General features: G+C 47.2%; 1 protein-coding gene across 2 annotated transcripts in view; it reads left to right on the top strand.

Annotated features, from left to right (window-relative positions):
- Nucleotides 1–9892: 9892 nt before the first annotated feature.
- Nucleotides 9893–16435, top strand: part of KCTD20 (potassium channel tetramerization domain containing 20) — a 44417-nt gene continuing 37874 nt past the window's right edge. The window contains exon 1 of one of the 2 annotated variants that reach the window (XM_074936141.1): nt 9893–9942. The gene's annotated coding sequence lies outside the window, so the exon portion shown is untranslated. The remainder of the gene's footprint in view (nt 9943–16435) is intronic. The other variant, XM_074936142.1, reaches the window with a different exon arrangement.

Genomic DNA, 16435 nt, shown 5'->3' with positions numbered 1-16435 from the left:
GCCTCACTCTAGTTGAGGCCAAAGATGTGAACCTGGTCTCAGCCAGAATGAATGGAGGATTCATGGGAGGGGCTACTGGCAATGTGAATATTGTAATCTACATGTACAGGGCCATTCTCCTCTTGACCAGCTGCTTACAAACAGGGAAGAATGGGTAGGGGAAGTAGAAGTGGGTGGCAACCTTGGCAGCCGTGACCATGAGATGGTTGAGTTCAGGATCCTCAAAAAAGGAAGAAAGGAGAATAGCAAAATACAGACCCTGGACTTCAGAAAAGCAGATGTTGACTCCCTTAGGGAATTGATGGGCAGGATCCCCTGGGAGGCGAATGAGCGGGAAAGGAGTCCAGGAAAGCTGGCTGTATTTTAAAGAAGCCTTATTGAGGGTGCAGGAACAAACCATCCCATTGTGCAGAAAGAATAGCAAAAATGGCAGGTGACCAGCTTGGCTTATCAGAGAAGACTTCAGTGAGCTTGAACACAAAAAGGAAGCTAGCTTACAAGAAGTCCAAACTTGGACAGATGACTAGGCAGGAGTATAACCAATATTGCTCCGGCATGCAGGGGTGTAATCAGGAAGGCCAAAACACAACTGGAATTGCAGCTAGCAAGGGATGTGAAGGGTAACAAGAAGGCTTTCTACAGGTATGTTAGCAACAAGAAAGTCAGGGAAAGTGTGGGACCCTTAATGAATGGGAGAGGCAACCTAGTGACAGATGTGGAAAAAGCTGAAGTACTCAATGTTTTTTTTGCCTCAGTATTCGCAGACATGTTCAGCTCCCACACTACTGTCCGGGGCAACACAGTATGGGAAGGAGGTGAGCAGCCCTCAGTGATGAAAGAACAGGTTAAGGACTATTTAGAAAAGCTGGATATGCACAAGTCCATGGGTCCAGATCTAATGCATCTGAGGGTGCTGAGGGAGTTGGCTGATGTGACTGCAGAGCCATTGGCCATTATCTTTGAAAACTCGTGTCAATCGAGGGAGGTCCCAGACAATTGGAAAAAGGCAAATATAGTGCCCATCTTTAAAAAAGGGAAGAAGGAAAACCCAGGGAACTATGGACAGATCAGCCTCACCTCAGTCCCTGGAAAAATTATGGAGCAGGTCCTCAAGGAAATGAAGCACTCGGAAGAGAGAACGGTGATCAGGAACAGTCAACATGGATTCACCAAGGGCAAGTCATGCCTGACCAACCTGATTGCCTTCTCTGAGATAACTGGCTCTGTGGATATGGGGAAAGCAGTGAACGTGATATAACTTGATTTTAGCAAAGCTTTTGATATGGTCTTCCACAGTATTCTTGCCAACAAGTTAAAAAAGTATGGATTGGACGAACGGACTAGATGCTGGATAGAAAGCTCGCTAGATTGTCGGGCTCAATGGGTAGTGATCAACGGCTCGATGTCTAGTTGGCAGCCGGTGTCAAGCAGAGTGCCCCAGGAGTCGGTCCTGGTGCTGGTTTTGTTCAACATGTTTGTTAATGATCTGGATGATGAGATGGATTGCACCATCAGCAAGTTTGCAGATAACACTAAGCTGCGGGGGAGAAGTAGATATGCTGGAGGGTAGGGATAGGGTCCAGAGTAATCTAGGCAAATTGGAGGATTGGGCCAAAAGAAATCTGAGGTTCAGCAAGGACAAGTGCAAAGTCCTGCACTTAGGACAAAAGAATCCCATGCACCGCTACAGGCTGGGGACCAACTGGCTAAGCAGCAGTTCTGCAGAAAAGGACCTAGGGGTTACAGTGGACAAGAAGCTGGATATGAGTCAGCAGTGTGCCCTTGTTGCCAAGAAAGCTAACAGCATATTGGGCTACATGAGTAGGAGCATTGCCAGCAGATCGAGGGAAGTGATTATTCCCTTCTATTTGGCACTGGTGAGGCCACATCTGGAGTTCTGCATCCAGTTTTGGGCCCCCCACTACAGAAGGGATGTGGACAAATTAGAGACAGGCCAGCAGAGGGCAACAAAAATGATCGGGGGCCTGAGCACATGACTTACGAGGAGAGGCTGAGGGAATTGGGCTTGTTTAGTCTTCAGAAGAGAGGGGGGATTTGATAGCAGCCTTCAACTACCTGAAGGGGGGGTTCCAGTGAGGATGGAGTTCAGCTGTTCTCAGTGGTGGCAGATGACAGAACAAGGACTAATGGTCTCAAGTTGCAGTGGTCTAGGTTGGATATTCAAAGGTGAAGCACTGGAATGGGTTGCCTAAGGAGGTGGTGGAATCTCCATCCTTAAAAGTTTTTAAGGCGCAGTTTGACAAAGCCCTGGCTGGGATGATTTAGTTGGTGTTGATCCTGCTTTGAGCAGGGGGTTGGACTAAATGACCTCCTGAGGTCTCTTCCAATCCTAATCTTCTATGATCTCTCCTGGTCTTCATAACATCCCAAGGTAGCCATGTCATTACGTTTGAGCAACAATTTATAACTGCAGTAGGAGATGCACTATTTCCATTTATGGAGTGGTTGTGTATTATGAAACTAGGAAGTCTCCTACTTCATGTGGACAATGTCTTTAATGTCTAGTGTTAACTGTGTCCAAAAGGAAGAAAGCCTTCCGAAACTGGTTTAATGATTAGTTAGATCTTTCCAAAATCTCTGCACTTCTTTCAGCAGGTCTAGTTAGCTTTATTAGAGGTAGTATTGTATCTGTTTGGGTTTTTTAAACTTAATTTATTAGGAAACAATCCAGCATGAACTTTTTAACACTTTTTACAGCAACATGAGGCATGTTTCAGATTCATTCTAAGCAACAGGCTACAGGAAAAATAAAAGTGAAAGAGGTTAGCAGGGTAAATTATGTGTTTCTCTTCTGGAAAGACACTTTCCAACTTCGGGTTTTTCTCTCCCCTAGCTCAACTATATTGCAGCTAGATTTACCCTTTAGAAAAGAAGAAAAAAATCCAGGTGGTCAAAATTCTGCCGGTTTGCAGGTATTCTTAGGAGACCAGAAAAGCAGCCTTAATTATTGTCCCATTTATTTTCTCCTTTTTAGAGTGTTTGAGGCTATTTCATTTCCTTAGTTCTCATGGGTTCTCTTCGGGGGGGGGGGGTCTATGGAGGCTTGCTGCAGACTTAAAAACTTGATAAAACTTACCTGGAAACAAAACCTAAATCCTAGAGTATTCCAGCAGCTCTAAGTTAAGGTGACCTCCTTTAAAAGTTAAATTTGTAAAATTATGGGGGAGGTATCCAAAAAAAAAAAATTAGTCTTCTCTGCAAAATGCTAGTGTATTGGTCCACGCTCTATATACTGAAGCATGATCTAGCCCGCTTCGCCTCCTTCCCCTTATGAACTGTCCCGAAGGAAGGAAGGAAGGGGAATTCCAGTGTTCGTTAATTACAGGCTTACACGAAGCAAGGAGGATCAGAATGTTTCAAGGAGATCTGAAGCCTCACAAGCTTGCGAGTGTCTGGCGGGGGGGAAGGGACAGAGTAGGGGGGCTAGGAGAGCTTGGGGATTTGAGGGGGGGAGCTATACTGAAGGGGCAGAGACCTATAGCGCGGGATGTGTGGGTGCATGAGGAAGGTTGCTGGAAGTGTTTGAAGGGGGGGAAGACTGCTGGGCAGGGGGGTGAGTTAGCAGGGCTGTTTGAGGGGATGGGGTCGGGAAGGAAGCCGGGGAGGGTGCTTGGGGGGGCAGGGGGGAGGAAGGCTGCAGGGTGGGGGGGGGTGCAGTGGGAGGTGGGTGGCTGGTGCAGCAGCGATGTGGCTCAGCTCTTACCTGCATTCCAGGTGGAGGTGGAAGGGGCAGCTCCGGCCCCGGGGGGCTCCGCTCCCGCTGCTCCCCGAGCAGGCTCCCCCCCGCTCCCCCCCACGCAGCCAGCGGGGGAGCAGCGATCCCTTCCCTCCGCCCCGGGCTGCCCGGTCCCCCGCCCGCGAGCGCAGACACAGCCGTGTGTGGCCGCGGCTCGGATCCTTCCGGGAAACGAAAACGAAACAAACCGGATCTGAGAGAACCAGGCGCTCAGCCCCGGGGCAACAGCGGCGCCCGGGCCCCCCCCCGCATGCCGCCCGGGCCCCCGCCAGCCCTGCAAAGACCTGGGGGCGCCGCGCTGGGTGGAGGGCGGTGGGATCAAGGCGGCAGGGCTTGTGCCAAACCCTGGCAGTCCCTAGCCCCGGCCCCTCTAGGCTTGGCAGTTCCCAGCCCTGGCACCCCTAATTGCTTGAGCCCCGCCACCTCTTTCATTACTAATTAAGCACTGCAGGGTGGGCACCAGCTAAGCTGCCCGGTGCCAGGGAACTGCCCTCCCAGGGCAAGAGGCAGGAGGCGCTTCTGGGCTGGAGGATTTTGACAGCCGGAGGCAGGGGGGTGTTTTACAGCCCCCGTCACACCTCTAACCCCATCCGTAAGTGGGTTGTAAATTTGTGTGGCACATGATGGCGACCCCCTGCCAGGGTACATACAGGGTACCTTAATCATACCAGGAACGAGCCTTGCCTATCTTTCAGCGCCCAGCCCAAATATCCTCGTTATAGCCCCAAATACCCAGCCCAAATATCCTCGTTATAGCTTCCTGCAAAGTTTGCCTTTCCTACTGCAACGAGTTGGTGGTGGTGCTGCCCCCTACAGGATTAAAGCAGAAGTGCTTCATAGTGCCTATACTGCTAACATCTACCCAGGATCCTCCTTTAGCATAAGTGGTAGGGGCTTGCAGGCTCTATTTTAGCAGCAGGGAATCTTAGTTCCCCTGAGCATAGCTCTGAATGCCCCTGCTGTGCAGTATGGGGGTGCTCTGAAATCCTAGGTAATGACGGTTGGTTAGTTCCATGTGAAATTGAAAGGCAGTGAATCCTAGCTTCTTGAGGACCAGCTTTGATTTACAAAGGGGGTGTGTAAGTAACTGTCTCTACTGTTTATACAGCACCTAGTACAATGGGGTCCTGGTCCACACCTGAAGCTCCTAGGTGCCAAGATAATACAAACAAGAAATAGCTGGTTCGTGTGTGTCCTCCACTGTCTTCTACTGGATAGCATCAGAACTAGACAACAGTCTAGACTCCCTGCTGCTAGAAGCTAATTGAGATTCCCCTTTCCTTCAGGTGGAAGGGGCTTATCACAAAATCCTCCAGACAACAGAGAAAGAACTCTGACCTTTCTCTAGAAGTGCTGGCCCTTATCACTTCAGCTAAATGAGAAGGATCTGATTTCTAGTGACCGCTCTTGTGATGTTCCAAGTAGCCATATTACACAGCTCAGTAACTACCATAAAGTCTGGGGGGGGGGGGGGGTCAGAATGTCTCTCAATGTCTAACATGCAATAAACAATGAATCTGTATAAAAGAATCTCCCTTTATTTAGCAGGTTGAGAGAGTTCTGTGTTAATCTGGTCTGTTGATTGATTCCCTGAGCATCTCAACTTGTGTTTTCAAAGCACTGTACAACCATTTGTTGGGATTCCCTCAGACCTTTTCACTCACCTTACCCAGAACTAGTTAAGCCAGCCCTCCATCATTAACTGGTTAATCCTCATAAAACACTGTGAGGCAGGTAAATAATACTTATTACCCCCATTTGACAGAGGGGAAGATGAGGGTCACCATGTCCAGAAGTAGCCAGTTGACTTTGGGTGCCTCTGTTTTTTGAGGTGCCCAACCTGAGACCTTGGGTCTCATTTTCAGAGATGCTAAGTACCTAAAATCCCCAATGACTTCACACAGCTGTGTGAAGTCAAACACTTCTCAATGTTGGGCTTTGGCACCTGAAATCAGGGGCCAGTCCTAAAACTTGTTGCCTAAATGAGTAGCCCAAAACCACACAGCCAGTGGGGGGGCGGGGGGGAACTGGTATAATGGCAGAAGGCCTTGGCTTAACAATACTCTGTGGTAGGGGTCCTAGGAGGTAGTAAAAAGAGACAAGAGCAAATCTGAAACAGGTTTCTGAAACAGAAAGAGGGTCAACTTAAATGCGGTAAAAGGGAAGCTGATCTCAGTAGCAGATCCCCTTGGTGGGCATTGCAGCAGTTCTTCACAAGTAGATATAGATCTGAAGTGAGAGACACGAGGGGTGTCATTTGCTATAGGGCAAAGGGGGCAGGTGCCCCCAACCTTGTTTTTCCCCCCCAGTGTCATAGGTCAATATGCTCCCTTTTATGCTCCTCCTCCCCCTGACTTTGCAGGATATAATAAAATCACATATAACGTTAACACAACTTTGCCCCTCCCTATCTCTTCCTCTCCAAATTTTCCTGAAATTATGCCCCTGAAAGGCACAAGTCTTCACAGAAAGGGCATAGGTGGTGTGATTTTTTTTTTTAAACAATTGACTTATGGGTATGTGGCTGACAGCAGAAAAATCTTCCCTTGCTTCTTGTTTTTTGAATCCTCTTTCCTTTCTGTGACAGCCCACTAGCAGTGAGCATCTCCCTTTAAGTGGTTGCTATAAAAGCAGATCCTAATCTTCTTGTCTCGTAAATGGGCTCAACTTCTCCCCTGGGAAGGGGAAGACCATGAAGTTTGGGGGGGGACAGTGAGATTTTGGTGAATCCAATCCCAGTTAAATTTTAGCCTAACCCATTCAGAAATAAAGGCCTTGTCTACACTGCCACTTTACAGCACTGAAACTTTCTCACACAGAGGTGTGAAAAAACACACCCCTGAGCGATGCATGTTTCAGCGCTGTAAAGTGGCAGAGTAGACAGCGCACCAGTGCTGGGAGCTACACCCCTCATGGTGGTTTTTTTGTGTTTTTTAACAAGTTTTCTCCTAGTGCTGGAGCCGTGACTACACAGTGGCAATGCTTTAACGTTGGTAGTGAAGACGTACTCAGCCAGTGAGTCAGCTCCTTGCAGGCCAGTTTCTGTCTTCCTATTGCCAACACCTTCCCCGCAGGGCCCAGCACCTCCTTAGGGACAACTCCTCAAAGCCTGTGCCAAAAGATGATTTATGCAGGCATAACTACTGTTCTGTTGTGCTTCGACAACCCCCCATCCCTTCTCTGGCTTTGACTAACGTGGCTTCAGCCAATGTGGGGTGACACACCCGAACCACATTCGGGGGCAGGATCGCATTTGACTTCATTAACAAAAGAAACATGAAACACTAATTGCAAGTGCTAAATGTTTATTTTTCAAATCTCGCATAAACGAGCTCAAAGAAAATGGGGTTAGAAACTTTTCTCTATATTTTAAACCTGAACTTTTTAATCATAGAAACAACCATAAAGCACCCCAGCATAGAACAAAGAACACCACTTATGATCCAAGTAGACATTTTTTTCAAATAATCTTATGACACAATCTGTAATTCTTCTATTCTGCCACCTTTGTTCCCTTGTGGATTCTCCCATGTAGATTCAAGCTAATGCACTGTTACCACAGGAAGGAATGCCACACACAGGCAATAATTTCAAATATTACACTTCCTGACTCAAGAGCTACTTTTAGAAATTAGCATTGATCTGTACCATGTTGGCGGGTTTAGGTAATAGACCCTGCATGATGAAAAGCACCATCTCAAACCGACAGCTTCGCGTCATGAACACATTTGTTACCACAACAGCTGCAATGTACTACAGCATTCTTTCTGCTGCTTTAGTGTGATCATAGCTTTAAACATCAAAGTAGCTGCTACGCAGAATATATCGCCACATAACCAGAGACTGAAGCTTCCTGGATATGTAACTAATTAAGAAGTTCAAATTAACATTCATAGCCAACATTTTCCAAGCTGGGTGCCAAAGACAGGCCCCCAACTTCATATCTAGGCATCTAAATAAAAGTGGCCTGATTTTCAGATGTGCTGAGCACCTGCAAATCCCCCCCCCAAAAAGCCAATGGAAGTAGAAGGTACTCAGCACCTTTAACAAGTAGGTCACTTTTCTTTCCATGTGTATATATAGGTAGGCAACAACAATGTGTGTGTTTGTGCACTGGTATCCAGATCTCTTGACAAATGATTGATAAGGAAGTCTATACGCTGTGTATTACTGCCGTCACCATTCATTTTTCAGGAGTGATATAAGATGTGGTGGAAGGTGACTGGCTACAAGTAATACAATTTACAGAATTTGCTTTTTAACTAAATATAGGCCCAATCCAGTAAACATTTATGCAAGTGAGTAACTTTACTCGTGTGCCTAGTCCCCTAAATTCAATAGGTCCTGGGTGAGTAAAATTACTAAAATGCTTACATGTTTGCAGGATCAGGCTCATTAATGTGCATCCCAAAGGAATGTTGTGAATAATCAAAATGGTCACAGAGGTTCATTTGATCTGTCCAACCGCATCACGTGAAGTCAGTGACCAACACATCAGTGCAGTCTAAGCTAAGGGATCGCTTCGTTATATACATCCCACTGTAAATGTAGTGAGAAATAATGCAAAACTTCATGAAACTTTCTAAGCAAGAACAAAATAAAGTGAGCTGTCCCCTCTCTGACGTCTCTTGGTTCTCCCATGTGTAGGCCCTGTGAAAACATACATGCCAAGGTATTAAACAACAGGCTGGGAATGCAAATGTGAGAATTATCACACCTTCTGCCTGTAACCAGAAAACATCAGGTGCCTAATCCTGCAACCTCGTGGCTTCAGTAGGAGCCAATCTCAGGAGGGAGGACTGCCAAGCTGGGCCTCAAGGTGTTTTTAAGGAAAATGGCAAATTCCTCTCCCTCCTGCTGCTGGGATGTGTCCATGGATGTGACACCGTATTTACAGAGCGCTGTTCAATGAACACACGTGCTGCTTCACAAGCATGACCAGGAACAGACGGTCCCCGCTCAAAGGAGTTTGCGGTTTAATTCAGACAATACTTGCATACAGAGCACAAAGGCCTGTCCCCCCTTCTCTCTCTCTACCTGCTCAACATCCTCCTCTTGCTCAGCATGCTGCCTAAACTCTCTGACAATCCTGTGATCAACAGCATCCCCAATACGAGCCAGCTGAAGGGCCAGCTTCTGGCACAGTTCCTCTTGGCTGCTGCTCCTAGAGGGAAGAGCTGGCTGAGGAAGAAGGGTAAGGTGACCTGGATGGGGGGTGAGCACAGGTTAAACAATAGAATTGTGAAGGCAGTTGGCTCATGTTGCCTGCATGGAACATAATCCTGCCAGAGACACCTGCAAAGGTATAATTAACAGGCATCAACAGTGCTACACTTGCCCCTCGGGGGCCAGGAACATTTCCCAGTCCCAAGGAATAAACCCTCCTCTGTGTGAGACAAGGCCACTCCACCCCCCACAATCCACTTGAGATATCACCCCTCCCCATGCCCCTCCTCGCTGAGTTCCTTCTAGGGAAATTCCCCAATAATCACTCCCTAATCTTTGGATACCAGGGACATCCCCCACATCACTCCACCCTTGGGGTACCAGGGACATCCCCCCTGTCACTCCACCCTTGGGGCACCAGGGACAACCCTCCCCGTGACTCCCCTTGGGGTACCAGGGACATCCCTCCCCGTCACTCCCCCTTGGGGCACCAGGGACATCCCCCCCCATATTCCCCATATTGGAGTACCAAGGACAACCCCCTCCCCCATCACTCCCCTTTGGGTCACCAGGGACATCCCCCCCCATATTCCCCATATTGGAGTACCAAGGACAACCCCCCCCCCCCATCACTCCCCCCTTGGGGCATCAGGGACATCATTCCCTATATTGGACTACCAAGGACAACCCTCCCCCCACATCACTCCCCCTTGGGGCACCAGGGACATTCCCCCCCCCCCCATCATTCCCCATATTGGAGTACCAAGGACAACCCCCCCCCCCATCACTCCCCCTTGGGGCACCAGGGATATCCCCCACGTCACTTCCCATTGGGTCACCAGGGCCATGCCCCCCCTCACTCCCCCCGCCCCACCAGAGAGCCCGGCCACCGCCCTCTTCTTTCTCGGATCTGATTGGCTATCGGTGTCAATCCAGTGGGCCAATCACGTTGAGGAGGGGGCGTGGTTTGGGGCGGTGACGCTGGGCGCTGGACTGGTGCGGCCCGCGGCGGAGAGGAGGTGAGAGAGAGCGAGGGGGGTGGGGAGCTCTGTCCCCCCACTCTGAGGAGGGGGCCCTGGGGGGCTGGGGCTGCCCCCCAATTCTGAGGGGAGTATCTGGGGGAGCTAGAACTGCCCCCCCACACACACACTGTGAGGGGGGTCTCTGGGGTGCTAGGGGCTGGGGCTACCCCCCCACTCTGACGGGAGTATCTGGGGGTGCTAGGGGCTGCCCCCCACTCTGGGGAGTAGCCCTGTAGGAGCTAGGACTGCCCCCCACACACACTGTGGGGAATCTCTGGGGGTGCTAGGGGCTACCCCCCCCCCACTCTGATGGGAGTATCTGGGGGTGCTCGGAGCTGCCCCCCACTCTGGGGAGTAGTTACTGTAGGAGCTAGGACTGCCCCCCACACACACTGTGAGGGGAGTCTCTGGGGGTGCTCGGAGCTGCCCCCCACTCTGGGGAGTAGTCTCTGTAGGAGCTAGGACTGCCCCCCACACACACTGTGAGGGGAGTCTCTGGGGGTGCTAGGGGCTACCCCCCACTCTGGGGAGTAGTCTCTGTAGGAGCTAGGACTGCCCCCCACACACACATACTTTGAGGGGGGTCTCTGGCGGTGCTAGGGGCTGCGGCTGCCTCCTCACTATGAAGGCTAAGGGGTGTCAAATTGTGTATCATTTACTCTTTTGCAAGGGGTGCAAAATGGTACTGAATCACGATTCTGTACTTGCACTGGTGTTGTTTTATGCTCACTTGGCAGAGATGTAAATAACTACACAAGGTGCAAGGCAGTCAATTATTTAGTGTTTAAATTTGGATTTACTGTCTATGCACAGAGTTGCAGTGGTTAACTGGAGGTGTGATTTTTAAACCCATTGAGGGCAGGTTTAGATGCAGTTTCTGTACCAGGGATGAAGTGAGCTGTTGCCCACGAAAGCTTATGCTCAAATAAATTTGTTAGTCTCTAAGGTGCCACAAGTCCTCCTGTTCTTTTTACTTCAATTAGGGATGTTATCCTTACAATAGTAATAATTATTCAGTGCAACCTAGTTGGATGCAGTTTTATCAGTATAAAGGCACTTCACTGTTATTTTGCATTAAATCAGTCAGGTCTGTTTCAGTAGATCTTAAATCAGTTAGGAACAGGTTTAAACTGACCTGAAATAAAATGTGCTTAAACAAAAATAAGAATCCATGCAGAGGTGTGCACTAGCTTTGCTAAACTGGTGTAGATTTATGGATAGATAACGCCTTGTTTTGTGTATTAAAATTATCTTTGGAAAATATGTTTTCATTTTCTTCCAACCCTGCCCCTGCTAATAGTTCTGAAATATTTTTGCGTGGGTTGAGGTATGCAATACTGTTATATTTATATGTGGGAAATCATAGCATAGATATTTCTAAGGTCTCTTACCTTCTGAGGTGTTCTGTGCAGGCGGGTGTCTGCACCTGTGTGGAGCCCCATTGACTTCATTGGCTCCAAGAGGTTACAGGGATTTGTCCATGTGGGACTCAAAAGGGCCCAAATCCCTGTCTGCTACAAGTTCAGTCATGTTCAAAAACTGATTTTAGCAGACACAGTTGTGTTGGACAGTGTGGTTGGTATATAACTGTGGATTTTTATTTTTTTAATCCATTGAAACTGGTCTCTGAGAAGGGGAGCAAGGGATACCGGTCTCAAACTGTTTAAATGTATACCTAATCCACCATGTTAGTGGGAACCACTTTAAAAGTAATTCTCAAAATGGCTAAATGTGTAGTGCAGATGGAGTCGAAGAGAATGGAGATAACTCTTTACTTTGTTTTGCACTCCAAAGACTGTGGTCCTAACTTCATACCCTTTTACTGGTTTATGCATTGTGCTACCCCCCACTACCTGGCCTGCGTGTATATTTAGGGAAAAGGATTGAGAAGCAGTTTTATTTCATCTGATCTGTTTGTAAATGAATTCTTACCTGGGTTTCTTGCCATATCTGCTGTCTCTTCTCTTTGACGTGTTCAGTCTTGCCTTGCTGGTAAGCATCTGAGAAAACGGCTTCACTGCCATGAGCTTTTATGTCTGTTGTCACTTTGTGATTGATACATCATAACATTTTTGTTGGTTAGATGCAGTCTGCCATAGCTCATCAAAAACAACAACTGTATGTTTCTTTTATTGGGGTGGTGGTTTATATTCTACTAGCATAGAGAGTCTGGGGACATGCTAGGACTTGTTTATCATTTGACCTCTCCTTGAGCCGCCCAGAAGTGTCTGTCACATTTTTATTAGTACTTCCTTACTACTACCCCTTTTTTCACACTGGCCTTATATCAGTGGGTGGGATTTTTCCAAAGGGTGTTAGGGATACAGATGCCCAATACCAATTTAAAGTGGGAGTTGAACACAGTTAAAAATTCCACCCCGTGAGCCTGAAGACCCTTGTGCAGAAAAAAATTAACAAATAAGTTTAAATACTACTTTGCATTTCACAGTAAATTTCATGCCAGGATCTTACAGTGCTCTGTGAAAATTAACTCAGCCTCAGCACCACTGTTGCACAAACTGTAAACATCATAATGTAACTGTAGTGTCAGAGTCCAAGTAGGTGGCAGTATTTTATTATTTGCGTTACACTGATGACTAGAGGCCTCAACCAAGGTTAGGGTCCCATTGTGCTAGGTGCTGCACATACACATAATAAGAGTATGATAGTTTGAGGGGTTATGTTAGTATACCCAGTCTGATTTTTGTGAATGTCAGTCTCCATTTTGAGACCCCTTGATCGCATGCTGCACTATATACTGCTAATGCTAGGTTGCATCATCCCTCTTGTGCTGGGGGGAGGCACCAATATCTAGGTGTTTGAGCGTGAATAACAGGGACATCAAGAACCACCCAGAAATTGAATAGCTTTGCTCTAGCAATGGAGGTTACTGTCAAAGACTCATGATTAGGGCCCTACCAAATTCACGGCCATGAAGAACGCGTCACAGATCGTGAAATCTGGTCTTTTGTATGCTTTTACCCTATACTATACAGATTTCACTGGGGAAACCAGTGTTTCTCAAACTGGGAGTTGCAGGCAGGTCGCAAGGTTATTTTAGGGGGGTCGCGGTATTGCCACCCTTACTTCTGCGCTGCCTTCACAGCTGGGTGGCCGGAGAGTGGCAGCTGCTTACTGAGGGCCCAGCTCTGCAGGCAGCAGCGCAGAAGTAAGGGTGGCAATACTGTATCCTGCCATCCTTACTTCTGCACTGCTGCTGGCGGTGGCTCTGCCCTCAGACTGGGCTCCTGGCCAGCAGCCGCCATGCTCCAGCTGCCCAGCACAGAAGTAAGGGTAGTACCACAGCACCCCCTACAATAACCTTGTGACCCCCCCAACCCCACCCCACAACTCCTTTTTAGGTCAGGACCCCTCAAATTACAACACTGTGAAATTTCAGATTTAAATAGCTGAAATTATGAAATTTACATTTAAAAATTCCTATGACTGTGAAATTGACCAAAATGGACTGTGAATTTATTGGGCCCAACTTGTGATTCTTATCCACTGTAATGGCTATCTGTGCCAACAGCATGGGGGGTGGACAGAATGGAAAAGGCTGAAGGAGACATGGTGTTAAAAACTGCTTTTAAAAAGGCACTCGCTCTTTCGCAAACTGGGAGACTTGCCAAGAGGAGAAGACTGAGCAAGAGGAGTGGGGTACTGGACAGTCCTGACTCTCTGAAGAACGCTGACCAAAACCCAAAGGGCTCTCAGACGGATGAGGAAATGGAGGGAGGGTCTTGCATTCAGATGTTTGTTGTTGTTCCCCCTACCACCACCAGATCTGTAATTCTTGTGCTTGACTGAGTAAAGTATGTCCAATTACGAAATTCCTTTAAAAAGCCTGTGTGTTCCTTGCTTTAACTGTCATAGTCCCCAAAGAGTTAAACTGTAAACCAGAATACACACAAGAGTGGAGCTGTGGGCAGGGTGTGTTTAAGCTACTGGACAGACCTTGGGGAGGGGGTCTACACTGGCCTCGGAGTCTAGGGTTGTGGGGCCCCACATCCTGAAAAGGGGTGCTACACAAGGGTTCAGCACCCTGGGATTATAGGGGCCAGATTTAGCTGCAGTGTCTAGATGCTGATCAGACCCAGTAGGCCTGGAAATATGTGGGATCCAAAGATTGGGTGCAATACAGCAAGCCTGGTATCTGGCCACAATGAGGGAACTCAGCCAGTGCCATAACATATAGGGGGTTGGACTAGATGACCTCCTGAGGTCCCTTCCAACCCCTGGTATTCTATGATAGCATCCACATCCTGAAGATCTTAGAGTCTAAATAGACAACACAGGTGGGTGAGGCTCTGTGGCCTGCAGTGTGCAGGAGGTCAGACTAGATGATCATGCTGGTCCCTTCTGACCTTAAAGAGTAGGAGAAAGAGAGATTAAGTAACTTGCCCAAGCGTGCACAGATGGTCTGTGGCAGAGCCAGGAACAAGATCTAGATCTCGTGTCCCATTTCAGTGCCTTAACCATGAGACCATCTTTCCTCAGTGTGTTGCACTGTTGAGTAAGTCAGGCAATTGGAATAATATCTCGTGCTGAAGTTGAGGCTAGCTTAGCAATGGTAAGAGTCGATGAATTGTTTGGTCTCATACCCATTGCTGGTAGGAGGTGATATGGACTTGGTATAAGTTATTCCCTCCTGCGATGGAGGGTCTTGGGACTTGTCCATATTTCTTGAAGAAAACCAAATTGTTTGGAGGGTTTTTACAAAAGGCCTGACTAAAACTTGATACAACTAGATAACGATCTCTCTGAAAGGCAGTCTCTGAGATAGTAGTTAAGCATTTGTAAGACCACTATTAATAATTGTTAACATGTTTTTGTACCTGGATGTGCAACCACCCTAGGCTGTGTCTACACTACATAGCCTGTGCTGACATAGCTACAGTGGCCTGGCTATGCTGGCTGAGCCTCCTAGTATATACACAATGTGCACCGATAGGAGGCGGCGTTCTGCTGAGATAGGAACACCACCACTTCAAACAACGTCCGTTATGCCAACAGAAGCTGCCTTCTCTCCATATAGCTGCGTCTACACTGGGGGGTTTATCAGCATAGCTATGTCACTAGGAGGTGGGTGGTTTTTTTTTTTTTTTTTTTACACCCTTGACTGATACTGATATACCAATTAAAATTTCAAGTGTAGACCAGGCCCGGGAAGGTGTTTTCTTTTTTTGTGTAAGCTAACACAGGGTAAAATCTTAGTGAAGACAAGACTGTTCGTAGTTTTCACACATTAGCAAGGACACTGGGAACTTACATTGGCATAGCTATACCTATCCCTCCTACATAGCTACCGCCGCTCGCAGGGGCTGGAGGAATTAAGTAGACGAGAGAGAGAGAGTTCTCTGCCATCAGCTTAGAGCATCTCACTAGCAGCATAAGCTCTGTAGTGTAGACATAGCTGTCGTGTCAGTCAAATGACTTGGACAGATGTGTCCTCTCTCAGTTGAATTGCCACGAAGCTGCAGTGGGAAAACACAAGGAGAGAAGCTGTAGGACCAGCCAGGAGATGAGTTGGAGGGGGTCCAGGTCATGCCTCCCATAATGAAAAATGTTGCAAGGGAACTTTGTAGATATGTGAAATAGAATAGAGAGTCAAGTTGAGACTGATTTAGACTCATTGAAGTCAATGGCTTTACAGGGGGTGTAAATCAGCACAGAATTAGGCACAGAGGGAATAAGTGGATTGAATGGGACCAAATTAATCTCTAGTATAAAGCGCCTGGGTTTACCCCATGTGAATATCACTTATCGGTGTACATCTTAAGGTACCAGAGTGTTGTTTAGTTCTTGGCTGTGGGGATTAAGAGAGCTAAATTTGTCCAAGGTAAATCCAACTAACATTTTATACTATCCAGATTAATTTGACAGTGGAATAACCTGCCAAGGGAATATGTGGAAGTAATAGAAACAAGTGTAGACATATTTCAGTGGAATCCCTGTTAGGTCTCTATGAATACTTTTCTACAGTGGCACATAAGGGTTTGGAATAAATGATCCAACAGCAGCTTTTTACTCTAGCTGGGAGTGCCAACATCATTCTTGTCCTATCTTGGCGGGACATAGCATTATAACATCCCATTTTAACAGAACTTTCTCAAAAGAGACTTCTGCGATTTTTTTTAAAGTAAATAGCTTACACATTGGACATGTTCTGGAACTTCCTCTTTCTGCTTAATGCTTTATTTCACAATTGCAAGACAGTTTATTGCAAAGCAAAACCTAATGAATAAAGCTTAACTGTTCCTATAATGAACACAAGGTGGCAGATAAAACCAATTCCAGAACAGGCTGACTTGGATCTTGGTATTCCTCTGCTACCAGTAATTCATTTCATTTGGAAATCTGTTCCCATTTTGTTGCTCTCTTCCAAATAAAACTTGTCAGAATATGCTTGTGAAGTAGGCTGTCATCTGTCTAATCTGATTAAATTTATAATGTGCCCATTACTATGGTCTCTGAGCTCCTTTTTGCT

This window comes from Natator depressus, chromosome 21, assembly GCF_965152275.1.
Source record: "Natator depressus isolate rNatDep1 chromosome 21, rNatDep2.hap1, whole genome shotgun sequence".
In the NCBI taxonomy this organism is placed as follows: Eukaryota; Metazoa; Chordata; order Testudines; family Cheloniidae; genus Natator; species Natator depressus.
The sequence above is the reverse complement of the archived record's forward strand: the minus strand, read 5'-3'. Positions and strand labels throughout refer to the sequence as shown.